This window comes from Typopeltis vanoorti, chromosome 21 (assembly GCF_054136105.1).
Source record: "Typopeltis vanoorti isolate ZY-2024b chromosome 21, IOZ_Tvanoo_1.0, whole genome shotgun sequence".
Taxonomy (NCBI): domain Eukaryota; kingdom Metazoa; phylum Arthropoda; class Arachnida; order Uropygi; family Thelyphonidae; genus Typopeltis; species Typopeltis vanoorti.
Window position 1 is genome coordinate 64,129,587 of NC_143569.1, and position 15,414 is coordinate 64,145,000.

General features: G+C 33.1%; 1 long non-coding RNA gene across 1 annotated transcript in view; it reads right to left on the bottom strand.

Annotated features, from left to right (window-relative positions):
* Positions 1 to 2,290: 2,290 nt before the first annotated feature.
* LOC150094923 (uncharacterized) overlaps positions 2,291 to 15,414 on the bottom strand; it is a 53,867-nt gene continuing 40,743 nt past the window's right edge. The window contains exon 3 of the long non-coding RNA XR_016550160.1: positions 2,291 to 2,314. This is a non-coding gene — a long non-coding RNA (uncharacterized LOC150094923). The remainder of the gene's footprint in view (positions 2,315 to 15,414) is intronic.

A 15,414-nucleotide genomic window follows, 5' to 3' on the forward strand; every position in this document is an offset into this window, starting at 1 on the left:
TGAGTAGAGAATAGTCTTCATTAAATGCTTCGGTCAATTTTATCTTTAAGTGGGCCACCCACTTAAAGATATTCACATTCTGTTGTCTGTCTGCAGTCTGTTGATTGGTGATATGTTAGCCATTCTGTCAATCAGGCTACCAATTTGCTTTACTGTTGTTAAAGTGAACAAATTGCATTGTTAACGTGATTTGACACATTATCTGTGCTTATATTTATTTTATTGGTTTATATGTGGGTTTAAATATTTTGGGTGTATATTAATTTGTATATTTATTTTCGAAAATATCAGAGAAAGAGCAACTATTATTTTATAACAATACGTTAGTTCCTTCCTGAGAAGTAAATTTAATAAATATGTTTTTACACCTCTCTACATTTTTCTTTTTCTAGTAATATGATTTATAGTCATTTCCTAGTTTATTTGACATATTTTAGATAGTTTAAGAACTTACAAAAGTAACCTTGCTGAGCTGCAGTTAAATTACAACTGAATCATGCTTGTCTAAAAATAAAACTAATTTAAGTATTTGAATTTATTTCCAGAAAGTAAATATCAATATTCGCATGCGTGTGCGTATGCGCTTGTTCTGTCCAAACACAAATGTCAACTTTCGACTAGTGGAGAAACTGACGTGGTCTCAAGTTATATAATTGCCCTTGGCTAACAGTCTTCAGGTCTGTAATTCTCAATTAAAATCCCAACGTTTAGAACTGGAACCTATGATTTAGTTGCTTACTTCATTATGCATAAAGTACGCCTTGGATACAAGGGCAACTAAAACTTGCCTGGAAGTACGTAAGCACTTATTCCTTGAAATTAATGTACCCCATAAAATAAAGGGAAGAATCATCTGCAAGATACTGTTAATACACTATTTGCCCAAAGGTTTGTCTCGGGAAACCAATTTTATGGTTTAACGTCATAGCAAACGTCATCCTACAACGTCATATTTGATAATTGGTTAAAAATGTGTAGCTTGATGCACCTTCCAGGCATATTTTATATCTACAACACACATTTCAAACGATTCTTATTTTCACAGGCCTGTGTTAGTTATTTTACAGCCTTGTCTTTTATGGATTTAAAGGACTATTTAATCTTGCATATGACGTTGATAGCTAGCAGCTGAGCTTCAAGCATTATGTTTCAGTGTTCGGTTCACTTGTGTTTAATTCTCACGAACTGTTTTACGTGCTTCAAACTTTACACAATATAGTTTTTTATTTCTATGCCACAAACGACCCCCCCCCCCCCGTCTACCACGTATCTTCAAATCTTCAAAAAAGAAAAGTTGTTCATGTTGCTGAAACTTCCATTCTATATTTATATTCACTAATTATTAATAATAATAATATTATTATTAATATTGGTAATTTACTTTACATTCAATCGATGTATTCAGCTTGTAAATACAATATGTGAACATCTAAGGAATACATAAATTGTATTTATCACATGTTTAACGAACATAAAGATTCAAAAAGATTATATTTAAGATTAAAATAATAAGTTTTGTTTCTAGTCTGAAAAATTCAAAACTTTTCCAAAAAAAAAAAAAAAATAGAATACTTTTGACGTGCCATTTTTCAATAATATATATTTATGTCACATTTCCCGTAGCTCTAAGGCTGTAACATCATTTAAAGATGACTTCTTATTTGAGAAAAAGTTGTTGTTGTTCATATTACAGTTGAGGAAAGTTTGGTACAGCACCATTCGTAAACCACTGCTTACAATTTGAGGCTGTGTTTGCAGCAAAGGATAGCTGTGTGTGTGCTGCTTGAGTTATTTGTGTTATGAAAATATATGTCATCAAAATGAATGTTATCCCCACTCCCTTTCTGGATGAAACTTTTCAACATAAGTATGATAACTTATATGCCAACACACTAATTCCTTAAGCTTATTCATAATGCACTCTGCAGATGAAAGTTCCCAGGTGTTATTCATATGAAAAAGTTATCCAGATGAATGATGATTTCACTGAAGGAATATGTGCTTAAGCATATGAAAATTAAAAAAAAAATAAGAAGAAATAAAGAACACATCTTGATAGCAATTATTTTCACTCATTCTCATATTAGGTTTTGGATTTTAAAATAAAATATATTTCTGGTCCTATTAAAACTATATCAAGGACCAATAAAGGTAAAATAAAAGTGCAACGTTATCAATCGTTAAGTTTCAGAAAATCTAATCAAAACGTTAAGTTATTGATGAGGCAAAATAAAAGCTTACCTAAATACCATTTTGAAGAATCCTTGCGTTTTATTTCTGTGTCATAAGGCTTTTCATAGGTCAACGAAATGCGCTGGAACAAAAAAAAAAAAAAAAGGAAAATTGTTTAAATGAGAATGACTTGCAGCAGACTTGATGTCTCCTTACTTAACGAAGCTATCGTATTCCAACAGAACAGTCTGGAAAATGACGGTGCATTAGCAGAGAGAGAGAGAGAATGAGATGGAAAATGTTCTTGGCGGTAATAAAACCAAAAGAAATATTAGTATGTTACTCTACAAGAATGAGCTGTATATGCACTTTTCGATGTTTTAAGAAATTCTACATGCTGATTATGTTCTGTCTACATAATGCAATGCATCAGTGATCTTTCATAAGAATATTCGTGCTCAGAGATTTTCACCGTGAGCCATATGGTTAGTTGTATGTGTCTAATCAAGTATTTTTATCAAAATACTGGCTAATACTTAACCTTAAAAAAGCATTGTTGAATCGATTAAAACTATTATAAAATAATTTATAAAATGATAACAAATTCATTAAGTATGAAAATTATTTATTATAGACTTATTATTAAGCTTCTTTCCTTCCTCTTCTCAATAAATTCATTTTAATAAATAAATTCTAATCTCTTTTCATTTTATGTTTCTTTAATCTTATTTTAAGTTTAAAACTGATTATAGAAAAACTTTAAAAAAATTTAAAATGATCACTGAAAATAATTAGTTCACCATAGTAAACCAAAGTGAATGTAAGGCTATTTTCATTGCTATTATTTCATTGCATATTTTTTATTTATGTTTCGTTTAAATTACTAGAGTTACCTATAGGTGTATAATAATAACATTCTTAAACAAAATAGGATGTCGTTTTGAGGATACAAATGTGCACATTATCTATTAAATTAAAACGAAAAAAAGAAACTATAACCAAATAGATTATGATGAAGTATTAAAGGGGAAAACTATAAGCGAATTATCAGTGTTAAACAAACATTTTTGAAACCAAAATCAAATTATTTTTCTTTTATTGGGCTTACTTCCCAACTGCAATCAAAATTATCTTTACTTTAATAAAGTTTAATTTTTTTAGAGAAGTGAATCATCTTTGAAGATTAAAATTGAAAAAAAAAATTAAACACTTTGCTCAAACAGGTTTTAACTCTCATTCATAACATATAATTTTGCATCATGCCAAAACGTTTCATCAAATATTACCGCTAAAACTGGTTCCATCCAAAGACCAAAACTATGATTGTATGACAAATGGTAGTAACGATCCAAAATATAAAATTTTATTAAATTATGTTTGCCAGAGGGGAGTTGTTATTAGGTGCATGAATGGACAATCGAACCTAAACGCTGTTATCAATATATGTAGTATGGGTGAAAGTCCACAGGTTAGTTTTACCTGTGGTCAAGATACTAATTTTATCAAAGATACCGAATGTCTTGTTATTCCCTTTATTGTCCAAATTGCTGATAAACGGGAAAAATTTAGGAAAGAGCAACTAAAAAATATTTCATTCTGTTCACAATTCAAGTACCTGTAAGCTCTTCCTGTCAGCACAGCTCTCAATTTCACGCAAAGACAATACCAGAAGCTCTGGTCTTAAGCTGCGTAGACGAGGTGGCGTGATACCTGCTATGAGACAGGTGTGAACACACAGCTGCCTATAGTGCTTCCGGATTTCCTCCACGTTAAGTTACAAAGGGGAATTGACAATATTATATCGTTCATATAATACGAATTGCAGAGAAAAATGGAAATGTTTACACATATATATATATAGAGAGAGAGAGAGACTCGGCTACTTAAGCGCAAGTTCATGAAAAACGTAATCGGCCAAAAATGTAATATTATCCTTCTGGGCCTTTATTATTCTTTACGTTACCAGAAACTGAAATATATATAAATGAACATGAAATCCCAATTTTAAACCTTATCGTGCTGATTTTGTAAGAATAAAATTCTTTGGATGAATGCATGTTTGATATTCTTTACTTTCTTTTATTTAGAAATCAAGAAGCATGAATTTAATAATTTCTTCACTCGATAATTTCCTTTGTGGATGCATAAAAAGTTTAATTGGATTATGAAATAAATCCTTGTTTAAACTGCGACACTAAACTGTATTAAAAGGTGGGTATGGTGGTGGTGGTGGTGGGGGGAGATATCATCTACGGTTTCCACAGCGTTTTTGTTTAATTAAACAAAGCATTAATTTTTGACAAAGTTAATATAATGTCTCATCAAACTAGATCGGGGAGCGCTTCTGGGTTAAACTTCATTTGTGCAGATCGAACTGATTGCTCATGAAACTAGCTAAAAATTTCCGTAAGGATTAAAAAAAAAGTGCAATCAGTGGCCTATTCCACCAGGAAAGCGATTTCTAATACTGTATATATATATATATATATATATACTGTATATATATATATATATATATATATACTGTATATATATATATACAGTCATCCCTTGACTTACGTCCGGGTTCCGTTCCATCCAGCAGGACGTAAGTCGATACATTAAATCAACAGAGTTATAGGGGTTAGAGACTTAACCGTAATAAGTATACTGTCATTTTAATTTTTAAACCTTATTATAAAACTGTACCGTGTGTTACTGCTACTGTTCCAATGTGCTTTGCTTATTCCTCTTTTTCTTTTCACCATAAATTTGTTCACGCTTCATATACTTTCGTTTCAACTAATATGTAGCATTCAACATTGGGGTCCATTGTGACCTTGGTCTTCAAGAACAGTCTTCAACCATTGTGAGAACATCGCTAACTGCAGAGAACATTTCTGCAAGACCCTTCACTGTGAATTGTTTAACTACCTCTCCTTGTTTCTATTTGCCCTCTTTCTTTTCTCTGCAACAGTTGTTCCTCCAGTTCGACCAGTTCTTCAGGGGAACTTTCCATGAGTTGAATTATGTCTCATCATTCACTTGATATTGATTTCTAGGCCCACTGTTACAAATTTTCAAAATCATGCACAAACCTTTGTAATGTCTTTTACCATATTGCCACTCATACACTGAGAGGTCACTTCGTCCCAAGTCACAGCAATATTTTTAATAGCATGATAAATATTGAATATTTTCCAGAATTGCATGAGAGTCTGGTCATTTCCTTCAGTGGCAGAAATGGCTTTTGAAAAGGTTGTCCGTAATAAGCCTTAAAACACTGCAAGAACTCCCTGAATCAATGAAGTAGTGTTTGGAGGAAGAAACATGACCTTGAACTTCGTGAAGATCACCGCTATAAGACTTACAAGACGAATAACCTGGCGCGTTATTCAGAATTAATAAAATTTTAAATTCTACATTTTCTTTCACACAATGGCTTTTTATTTCGCTCGCATACAGTTGATTAAGGCATCCTCAAACAATTTTTGAGTCATCCATGACTTCTTAGTGCTCCGATAATGAACTGGGAGTATGCTTCCTAATGTTTTTGAAGATTCGTGGATTCTCACTGTGCCATATTACAAATGGCTTCAGTTTATATCCAGCCATTACCCGTAACAGAATCGTAATACGGGCATTAAGAGCTTTGAAACTAGGTATAGATTTGAGCTTTTTGTGGATGAATGTCCGCTCGGGCATTTTTTTCTGAAACAAGGACGTCTCATCCATATTAAATATTTGCTGTGGCAAATAATTTTCCTTAGTAATAATTTTATCCAATTTTTCCACAAACTCCTTGGCAGCCTTCTTCGCACTTGCAGATTTCCATACATTTTCACATTATGCAGCGCAAAACTCTGCTTGAATCTCACGAACCAACCAGAAGAAGCGTTGAATTCGTAGTCATAATCGGGTTCTGCTTTCTCCTTCAACATGTTGAAGAGACTTAGTGCTATAGCGGTTATAGTCATAGTGCTAAGGGGTATGCGCTTTTGGTTCAGGTCCTCTATATATAGCCGAAAATGTTATTTATTCCCATATGGGATCACGGACGTATCTTCGAAAGGACGTAACTCGAACGGGCGTAAGTCGAGGGATGACTGTATATATATGTGTGTGTGTGTGTATGTTGTATGTATGTATATGTATGTATATATATATATATATTAGAATAACCAAGTAATTTTATAAACTTGGTTATTTTAACTCCTAATCCCAAGTATGCAAACAATTAAGTTTGCGCCTGTAACAAAGTTCAAGTCTAAAGATGTTACAACACCAGGGCAACTCATTGTAAAGGTGGGTAAAGCTCCGATCACTATTCTTAGTATTTTCCCATAATGTATAATGTAAAGCACATCTCACTAGAAGATGTATACTGCAATGCATTATGGGTGGGGTCCCTACCCAGACCGGTTTCAACCTTTTTTGAGGTCTCCTTAGTGAGTAGCTAGACCCTAAATACGAAGGTTTTAGTAATACGGAGCCTTATCACCTTTACCTATAAAAGTTGCAACAAGTGTTTTTATTTTTAATAAAAATCTCTGGAGGAGATATAGTTGTAATAAATTTTTTTAACTTGGGGATATTGTATATTAGGATTTTAATTCCTAATCCCAAGTATGCAAACAATTAAATTTGAGCCTGAAACAAAGTTCAAGTCTAAAGATGTTACACCAGGGCAACTCATTGTAAAGGTGGATAAAGATCCGATCACTATTCTCAGGCGCAAACTTAGTTGTTTGCATACTTGGGATTAGGAATTAAAATAACCAAGTTTATAAAATTACTTGGTTATCCTAATATACAATATCCCCAAGTTAAAAAATGTATTACATCTATATCTCCTCCAGAGAATTTTATTAAAAATAAAAACACCTTGTTGCAACTTTTATAGGTAAAGGTGATAAGGCTCCGTATTACTAAAACCTTGGTATTTAGGGTCTAGCTACTCACTGAGGAGATCTCAGAAAAGGTTGAAACCGGTCTGGGTAGTGACCCCACCCATAATGCATTGCAGTACACATCTTCCAGTGAGATGTGCTTTACATTATGGGAAAATACTAAGAATAGTGATCGGAGCTTTACCCACCTTTACAATGAGTTGCCCTGGTGTTGTAACATCTTTAGACTTGAACTTTGTTTCAGGCGCAAACTTAATTGTTTGCATACTTGGGATTAGGAGTTAAAATAACCAAGTTTATAAAATTACTTGGTTATCCTAATATACAATATCCCCAAGTTAAAAAATTTATTATATATATATATATATATATATATTTATTTATTTATTTTTATTTTTATTTTTTTTTTTTCAAAAATTGCGGATTTCAATGTACTTTTTACTACTTGGAGTACTAACAATTACAGTGTTTTGATTTTAATCTCACTTACCCCTCTCTATCATTTCTAACCGTCTTCAGAAGGAAATGAAATTTGAGTTGCTTCATATATATTAATAAAATAAGATACGGCCAATACTAAAAGCGCTCAATTATCAAAGAATCAGGAACAGGCAATTAAATCGATACTTTCTTTGAGCGACCTATTTAATAAGACGGAAAACCGGAAGTTCCAAACGCTGCTTATTTGCCAGTCTTCACTGGTAACCGCTTAACCTGTAGCCTTTTATGTGAACAGGAAAGGAAAAAGAATGAGCAGCCTTTATTTATTTCTCCTACTGCTTCACTACGGTTTGAAAGCCTCTGGCTATACTTTGCATTGGACTCTGCAGCCGGTTCTGAGTATGCGAAAAAATTGATAAAAAAAGACCTTCTTGCTCACCACATCCGTTGTCTTAGTCCAGCAGAGCGTGCCACAGTTTTTACTTCACAGGTTAACGAACTGCACTCTGAGTTGTAAGGTTAGAAAGCGGTGCAGGGGATTTATTTTTATAATACGAAGATAACCCAATAATCCCGCAAGCTTATCCCAGTATTTTCCTTAATCTACAGTAGTTGAGTTCTTACATGGCTAGTATATTATGCAGCATTTTTATCGACAGACAAGTCGACGTCACTCCTTTCCAGTATATTGCACACTAGTTCAACAAGCAGTAAAATAAGGAAATTCTACTTCAGGTGACGAATCCAACCCAGTTTACTCATCGTAGTATTGAATAACAACAGTATTGCATTAGCAATATGTTACGGCCTAAGAGGCAACCGAATGGAAGAAAAATAGATTTTACTTTTATTTTTAATAAATAACATTGCATTTATAGTGTTTTTTTTTTCTTTTTATCCATCAGTTGAACAATTGCCTGACTAAGAAAAGTTACTTGATTCTCTGACCCCAGTTTTGCTTTCAATGCACTCACCTTTTACAAATCGAACGTCATCGTCATCTTCCTTACACGGCATTCGGATTGGAGACCTCCTCCGATCTTACATCATCTTTTTGAGGGTCTTTCTCTAATTAAAACATGCCCAGTTTGATGGCTACAAACAGTATTCCTGGCACCAGACTTATTCTGATATGAGTGGTAACCATATCAGAAGACGCATTTGTTATTCTTAAGTGTCACACAGGTTGAACGGAGGAACAAACCGGAAACGAATCTTGGATTGAAAAATCCAATACACAAAAATGGAAAATAATTACTTATGTTCCGTTAAAGAATTCTAGAACTTTCAAATGAGTTTAAGCTACGGTTTTAAGCAGAGTGGAAGGTTTATCTTGCCAACTTTACCAACTGGATTACAGAGACAGGAAAACTTTCCAGCAAATAAAATATTAGAACCTTGTGACTTTTTTTTTTTGTTCTACTCAAGTGAAACGAAAGGCCAGAAGTACACAAAAATACATACATAAAAAAATTAATGAATTAATTTTTGACAATCAATTCGAGAATACAAAAATGCATAAGTTTCATTAGAAAGAAATTGTATAAGTATATATATACAGTCTGAAAGTGGAATTCCACGATTTATATTAATATTAAATAAAATTTTAATAAAAATAAAATGAAATAATTTACGTTAAATAAAAGCAGAAAACTATGTCTTAATTCAGCCGAAGATAACTTTGCAGTTTTAAATATTATGTAACTGATGTTGGCATGATTGGTTACTAGTGTTAGCCACGTCATTCCGTTAGAGCGCCTCTGTACATGACAGGTACTTCATTAGAATAGAGTTAAAATGGGTTTGTTCAAGCATATTTTACTTAAAATAACTTCACTGTATATGCCAATGCATTTCGTCAATCTTTTAGTATTATTGTTATTAGCATAAAAACGATAGAAATGTTATACTAAAAACATAGAAATCTCATCAAACGATCAGAAATGAGGTTTATTTAGCATCGGATAGATTAGACTGTTGTGTTATATGCCTGGTATTACGTGGGCTAATCGTTTAATATTTTTTAGATAGCCCAGACTTACAACGCTTGTTGCAATGTCTAATTAGGGATTAGCGTCCAGAAGTGTTTTACGAGCTTTCAACTGAAATCCTTTCCGCTGGAGGCCCCAGAAAATGAATCTCATGAAGTGCGTGAAAAGCACTTTCTAGACGCTTTCAACAGAAGCTGAGTTAGCCAGTTTCTTTCCTGTCACAAAATAGACAAATCGACCATGAAAATGAGACATACCTAATAACATAGCGCTCCACAAAGAAGCATATTTGTAAATTCCTAGAATTGTTTCGATTACTCTTGATTAGAATTTCTCCAAATACCGTTGAACATAATTTGATCATTATTCTCACTATCGTCCTGCTACAGGACTTAATTGACCGGGGGGGGGGCAACAAATACCTCATACATTTGCAATACATGTAGCTACTACCAAATATGTTCGAGGTCTATTTTATGTTTCCGAGGAGAAAACTGAAGTACTTAGAGGAAAATCAATATCAACTCCACAGAGAATACAAGACCCACTAAGTCGATGCTGAAAAATTAAATAAATAAAATTAATACGCTAAGTTTTCTGAAATGTCAACTTTTAATAAATTTTAAGCTTACGCACTTAAATAGCTCCAAGTGAACAGAATTCGAATCTGTTTTTATTTAGAGATTCTTGTTTGAAAAAAGCTACTAAAATTAAACCAAAATTCAAACATATTTATATATCAATACCATTCATATATAAATTTGTTTGAATTTTGGTTTAAAATGAATTTGGTTTAGAAACGAATACCGCATACTTAAGGTTCATTTCTAAGAGGAGTCAACACATATAGCAATATAGTTTAGCCGAACCCTAATTGTAAACTAATACTGGTTTGCATGTTATTTATTACAGTGGTAGCAGGTATAGTTCGCCCACCACTTCTAGGTCCCTTCTTGGCTTTGTGCCAAGAATAGTCGATTCATGCTGAAGGGGAGAAAGAAATGAAGGATGTACGAATTGGTCGCCAACATGCAAAATCACGTGCTTTCTTGTCTGTCGCTGTACTAGTACTAGCTTGATTTTTGTTGTTCTCTTTTTGCATTATTTTTTTTTTATTATTAATTTGTATGATGGATCCAGTACAGTCAACAAGTTCTGTTGTTAAACGTTTCAGTAGCTCTTGCAAAAGAATATTGAATAATGTGCTGACATTCAGCGAAAAAGAATCGTCAGAAGGCCGTCTTCTTGTTCCCCTTTCTCAAGTCATAAAACGTGCAAGTGCAATTGCGGGTATCGGGGTCGACTGTTAAAAGAATTCGTAGGGAATCAAAAGGTAAAGGTAAGCCAAAATTTAAATCTCCTAAAAAAAAAAAAAAAGCGCCAGAGAAAGAAAACCATCGAAACCGTAGCTTTGAATGATTTTGATGTAGACGTTATAAGAAGAGCTATTCACGAATTTTACGTATTCGAGAAAAGAGTGCCAACTGTTCCGAAATTGATTCCTGTGCTTAAAGAAAAAATTAATTTTCCTTGGAAAAGAGAAACTTTAAGGAAAATACTTCACGAAATCGGATTTTGTTTTAAAAAGTCCCGGGATAAAAGGAAACTTATCATGGAGCGAAGTGACATTGTTTTATGTAGAACGCAGTATTTGCACGTATTAACACTCTACGTACATTTTTTCAACTGTTATACAAGCAAAATAGTTACACTTTAAAAACAGCAATGTTCGTAAAAGAAAAGCTAAATTTTCCGACCTGTAATAATAAGCAAACTCAGTTTGTTTATTATTACATCCCAGAAGACAGACTGATTACCCTATTATCGGAATGGATTCTCCTTTTTCTGACATGCGCAGTAGTTTCGAGGGACCTCAAATCTGTGGGCGAACTATATACGAGATTTGATAACAAAATAACAGGTTGCTCGTCTGGTTGGCCGAGTGGTTAGCATATCCATTCTCAGATCAACAGGCTGCGGGGCATGGATTTCTGTGATTGTCTTTAAGTGAAAGATGAATTTCATTCCCCGGTGTGAGATCACCTCCTTCAAGAAAGTTTCATGTTTGGTCTCTGAAGCAGGATTTATGGACTATGAAAAAATCGATAAAAATACAAAAAATTAAAAAAAGATAGAAAAATTCTTAGCCTACTCATGGTACTAATCTACAGAAGAGCTTTTCACGTACTTCATTAAGCTTTCAACCTTTGGTGAGTGGGAGTTACATAAAATGTTAATATATATTTATAAATAGGATTTACCTTTAATAATTTAAAGATTAAAACATTTAAATATTTATCTTTAATGAAATAAGATTTACCTTTAATCTCGATGGTCGCCTTCGAAACGGATCCTTTCTACAATTTGAATTTCATTAGTTTCATGGCCAATGTTTCATTTCATATTTCAGTTTTTGATACCAACTGATGTTAGTAGACAACCGGATTGATTGTCCTCAACGTAGTTTTGTTTATTCAGATATTGATTGCACGTGTGGCTCTGAGATATTTGTCACTCGTTCCTATGACGAATTCTTCGATCAATACCTCAACGCAGTTCTTAAGTTCTTATACTAATAAAAGTAAAACAATTTTACTATTCAGCAGAATGAGGCATGTAGGAACCTATTCAAACAGGCGTTAACATGTAGCATATAACCACTCTTGTTGTTTGATTTATAGGGCATCGTATGTGAAATGATTTTAGTACAATTATTATTGTATGAGAATCCTACCAGCGAAAGATTAGTACGATTAGTGAGCTAAGAATGAGGTAATGAGAAAATCCTGCTCTGAGACCAAACATGATTTTTTTTTTTCAAGCTAGTTCAAGCCTCAAATAAGTAAGACTTGCGATGCTCGATTTCAGGTTCGATTTTGTGAGTCTTCTTAAGATTTATTTCTATCCAACCGTGATTTGGATTATTATTCAATTCTTGCTGTCTAAAATTTATATATTCTAATTTTACTCAGCTGAATAACTGTAAGCTGGAGAAACTCCGCTGTGTTATATCAGCAGCAAGAAATAGTAGTAGCTCACGGGAATGAGAAAGCTGAGACTAAACTAGCACACTTATATTCAAAAATATGTCTATAAATCAAACGAATATAATTATAAAGTAAAAAAGGGGCGGAATTAATGTTTTTTACTTAGATATAAATAAATAAAAATTAAACATTACATTTAAATTTTAAACATTAACTTTTTTATTTTATTATTGAAATAGTTGTATAAGAAACTAAATCTTAAGTATGGATATGCGTTTTATGTTTTGAGTTTATATAGGAAATAATTTAAATTTAAATTTTTAAACTAAATATTTGGCTATTGAAATTTTAATGTAAATATTTAGCATTAATTATTTTAATCTTTAAAAGTTAATCTTTTACGTAATTAATAGCTTGATGTTTTATTTTCAGATACTAATTTCGCTGCGAGAGAGAGAGAGAGAGAAAAAAAATTCTTCTTCTTCCCTTCACGTATTAGGCCTAGTGCCCTGTTACGGGGCTATCCTTAGCCCTTCTAAGCCGTATCCGTCCTGAGGATAAGGTGGCTAGCCCTATGCCTCTCGATGTGTCCTATGTCTGTAGATGCGTGTGTTCACGGGACCAGTTTTCCTACTTGCGGGAGGAAAACTCCCAGATAAACTGGGGGAAAAAAACCTGCTGTCCACGTCCGGCTAACTTGGCTATATCTGAGAAAGATCCTAAGCTTCTCACGTCGGCGACCTGAATCGAACCCAGGACACTCCTTTCCCAGGCATATGGTTACGAAGCGCATAGCCACTCGGCTAACCGCGCGGACAGAGAGAGAGAGAAAAGTGAAAGAGAAAATTTATTAAACTCCATTAGTGGATTGGGAGTGATTCTAAGTTGAATAATGATTTTCTGATTGAGAAATTTCTTGAATTTTTTTTTAGTTAGCATCAATACATTGATGTATAGAAGGAATTGAGTATTATCTGGAGCCTCAGTAACTCAGTCGGTAACACCAAAAGCTCTTTGGTTGGAAAGAGGCTGTAATCGCTTCTAGGAAGCAAATAAATTTTATATTTGAGTGAAGATGAGATAGCTGGTCTCATACACAGGTGAAAAGATTTTTACCTCCTGAAGACTTTGTGTTTCCATCCCACAAAACAGGAAAAACGTGCAGAAGAATACGAACTAAGAGACATAATAGACTAGCCTCGTAGCCTTAGTTGCCTCCACTGTAATTCCGTGCAGTTATTTTTATTTTATTTTTAAACGAAGCAAAATAATTGGTTTTTCAAGATAAAAATTTCAAAACATATAACTGATTAAACTTGTGAAACAGTATTTATAAATAGAACTCATAACCCTTTTCTTTAAGCTATATTATAAAGGACAAATATTTAAGATTAATATACGTGATATTTTCCTCGTTATCGAATTTTGACAAATAAATATTTTCCTATTCTTTACCGAGGAAGGCATGCGACAACCAATCAGTATGAGAAGCGCGTGTAGAATTTTTTAAAAAAGTGTACTGATAAAAGTATTATACAGTTCAAATATATGAGTGTAGTGGCCATTCATCTTGGACAAGTAGACTCATCATGTGACTTCTATAGGAGAATTTTTAGAGCAGAAAGTAAATGTGGCACAATTACGAAACAAACAAACAAAAAAAAAAGAATTACAAATGGCCACTGAATAAAACTAGTTTCACAATCAAAATGGTGTCAGACGATGAAGACTAATTGCTAATTCCCTTTTGCATCTTGAGTTTTACTTTGAACTTAAAACCAGGAAATAATTGCAACTTCCCATGCTAAAAACCATGTTGCAACATCTAACGTGCACGACTAGAGGAGCGAATGGGTCAGCGGTTATTAACAACGAATGAGAAACCGACAAGAATAGAATTATATAATTCTATTCGCTTATTTTTCAAGTTAAAAAAATATTCCGAAGACAAATTCAACGCAGAATGTTTGGAAATGCACTTGTAAAGCTGATGTTACTGCTCAACAATAAATTGTAGAACCTGCTGTTGTCATAGAAATAATATTTCACACCCGTCTTTCTAAAACAAAAAAAGGAATTACAGAGACTGCATGTAATTAAAATTTCTTTTTCATTCTAACAACAAATTTTGTTTATCTCTCTATGGCACAGAGAGATGAATTTTCTGAAGCTTTTTTATGCAAATAAATAAAAATAAATAAATACATTTAATTATAGAAGAAAAATTTTGTCTTCTATTTATCTTGTTATCCTTGGTATTTCAATCACAAATACGCATGTGATTTTTATTCCAAAACCAGCCCTGGCTTGATCGCAGCCTATTCTAGAGCAATGACATTCTTGACTGAAAAGGTTCAAGGAGTTTTGATTCCATTATGTCAATAAACTTTTATAAAGGCTTCTCAAAGGGAGGTAGTTAGCTAGGCTCAAACGGAAGCAGCAACAATATTTTTTCCTGAAGACGAATCTACTTAAGAACACACAATTTTCAGACAATAATACATTATTCACATAGTCTCAAGCAGTTTAATATAAACAACCAGCTTACCAGCGTTTGCTTGTTTTTCGAGCTTGATAGAATTCACGACATGGCTGATTTTGTTTTTATTTATGAAGATGCTTTTTTAGTGATTCCCCTCTTTATAAATGAAATGCATATATAAACATGAATAAAGTATTTCACCAATTAATTAAAACAATGATCGCTATTGATTTTTTATTAGATAGCATGCTTTTCCTAATTGTGCTGGGCTGATCGGTGTCTTTATAAGCCGTTATTCAAAGACAAGAGTAATTTTTCTGTTGTTATAAATTCATTTGTATAACCTGTACATCAAAGAGCCTGCAGTTCTTTAAATTAATATCCTACTATTGTAATGTAATCATTTGCTTATTTATTTGTTTCATCATCATCCTTATTATTTATAACCTGCA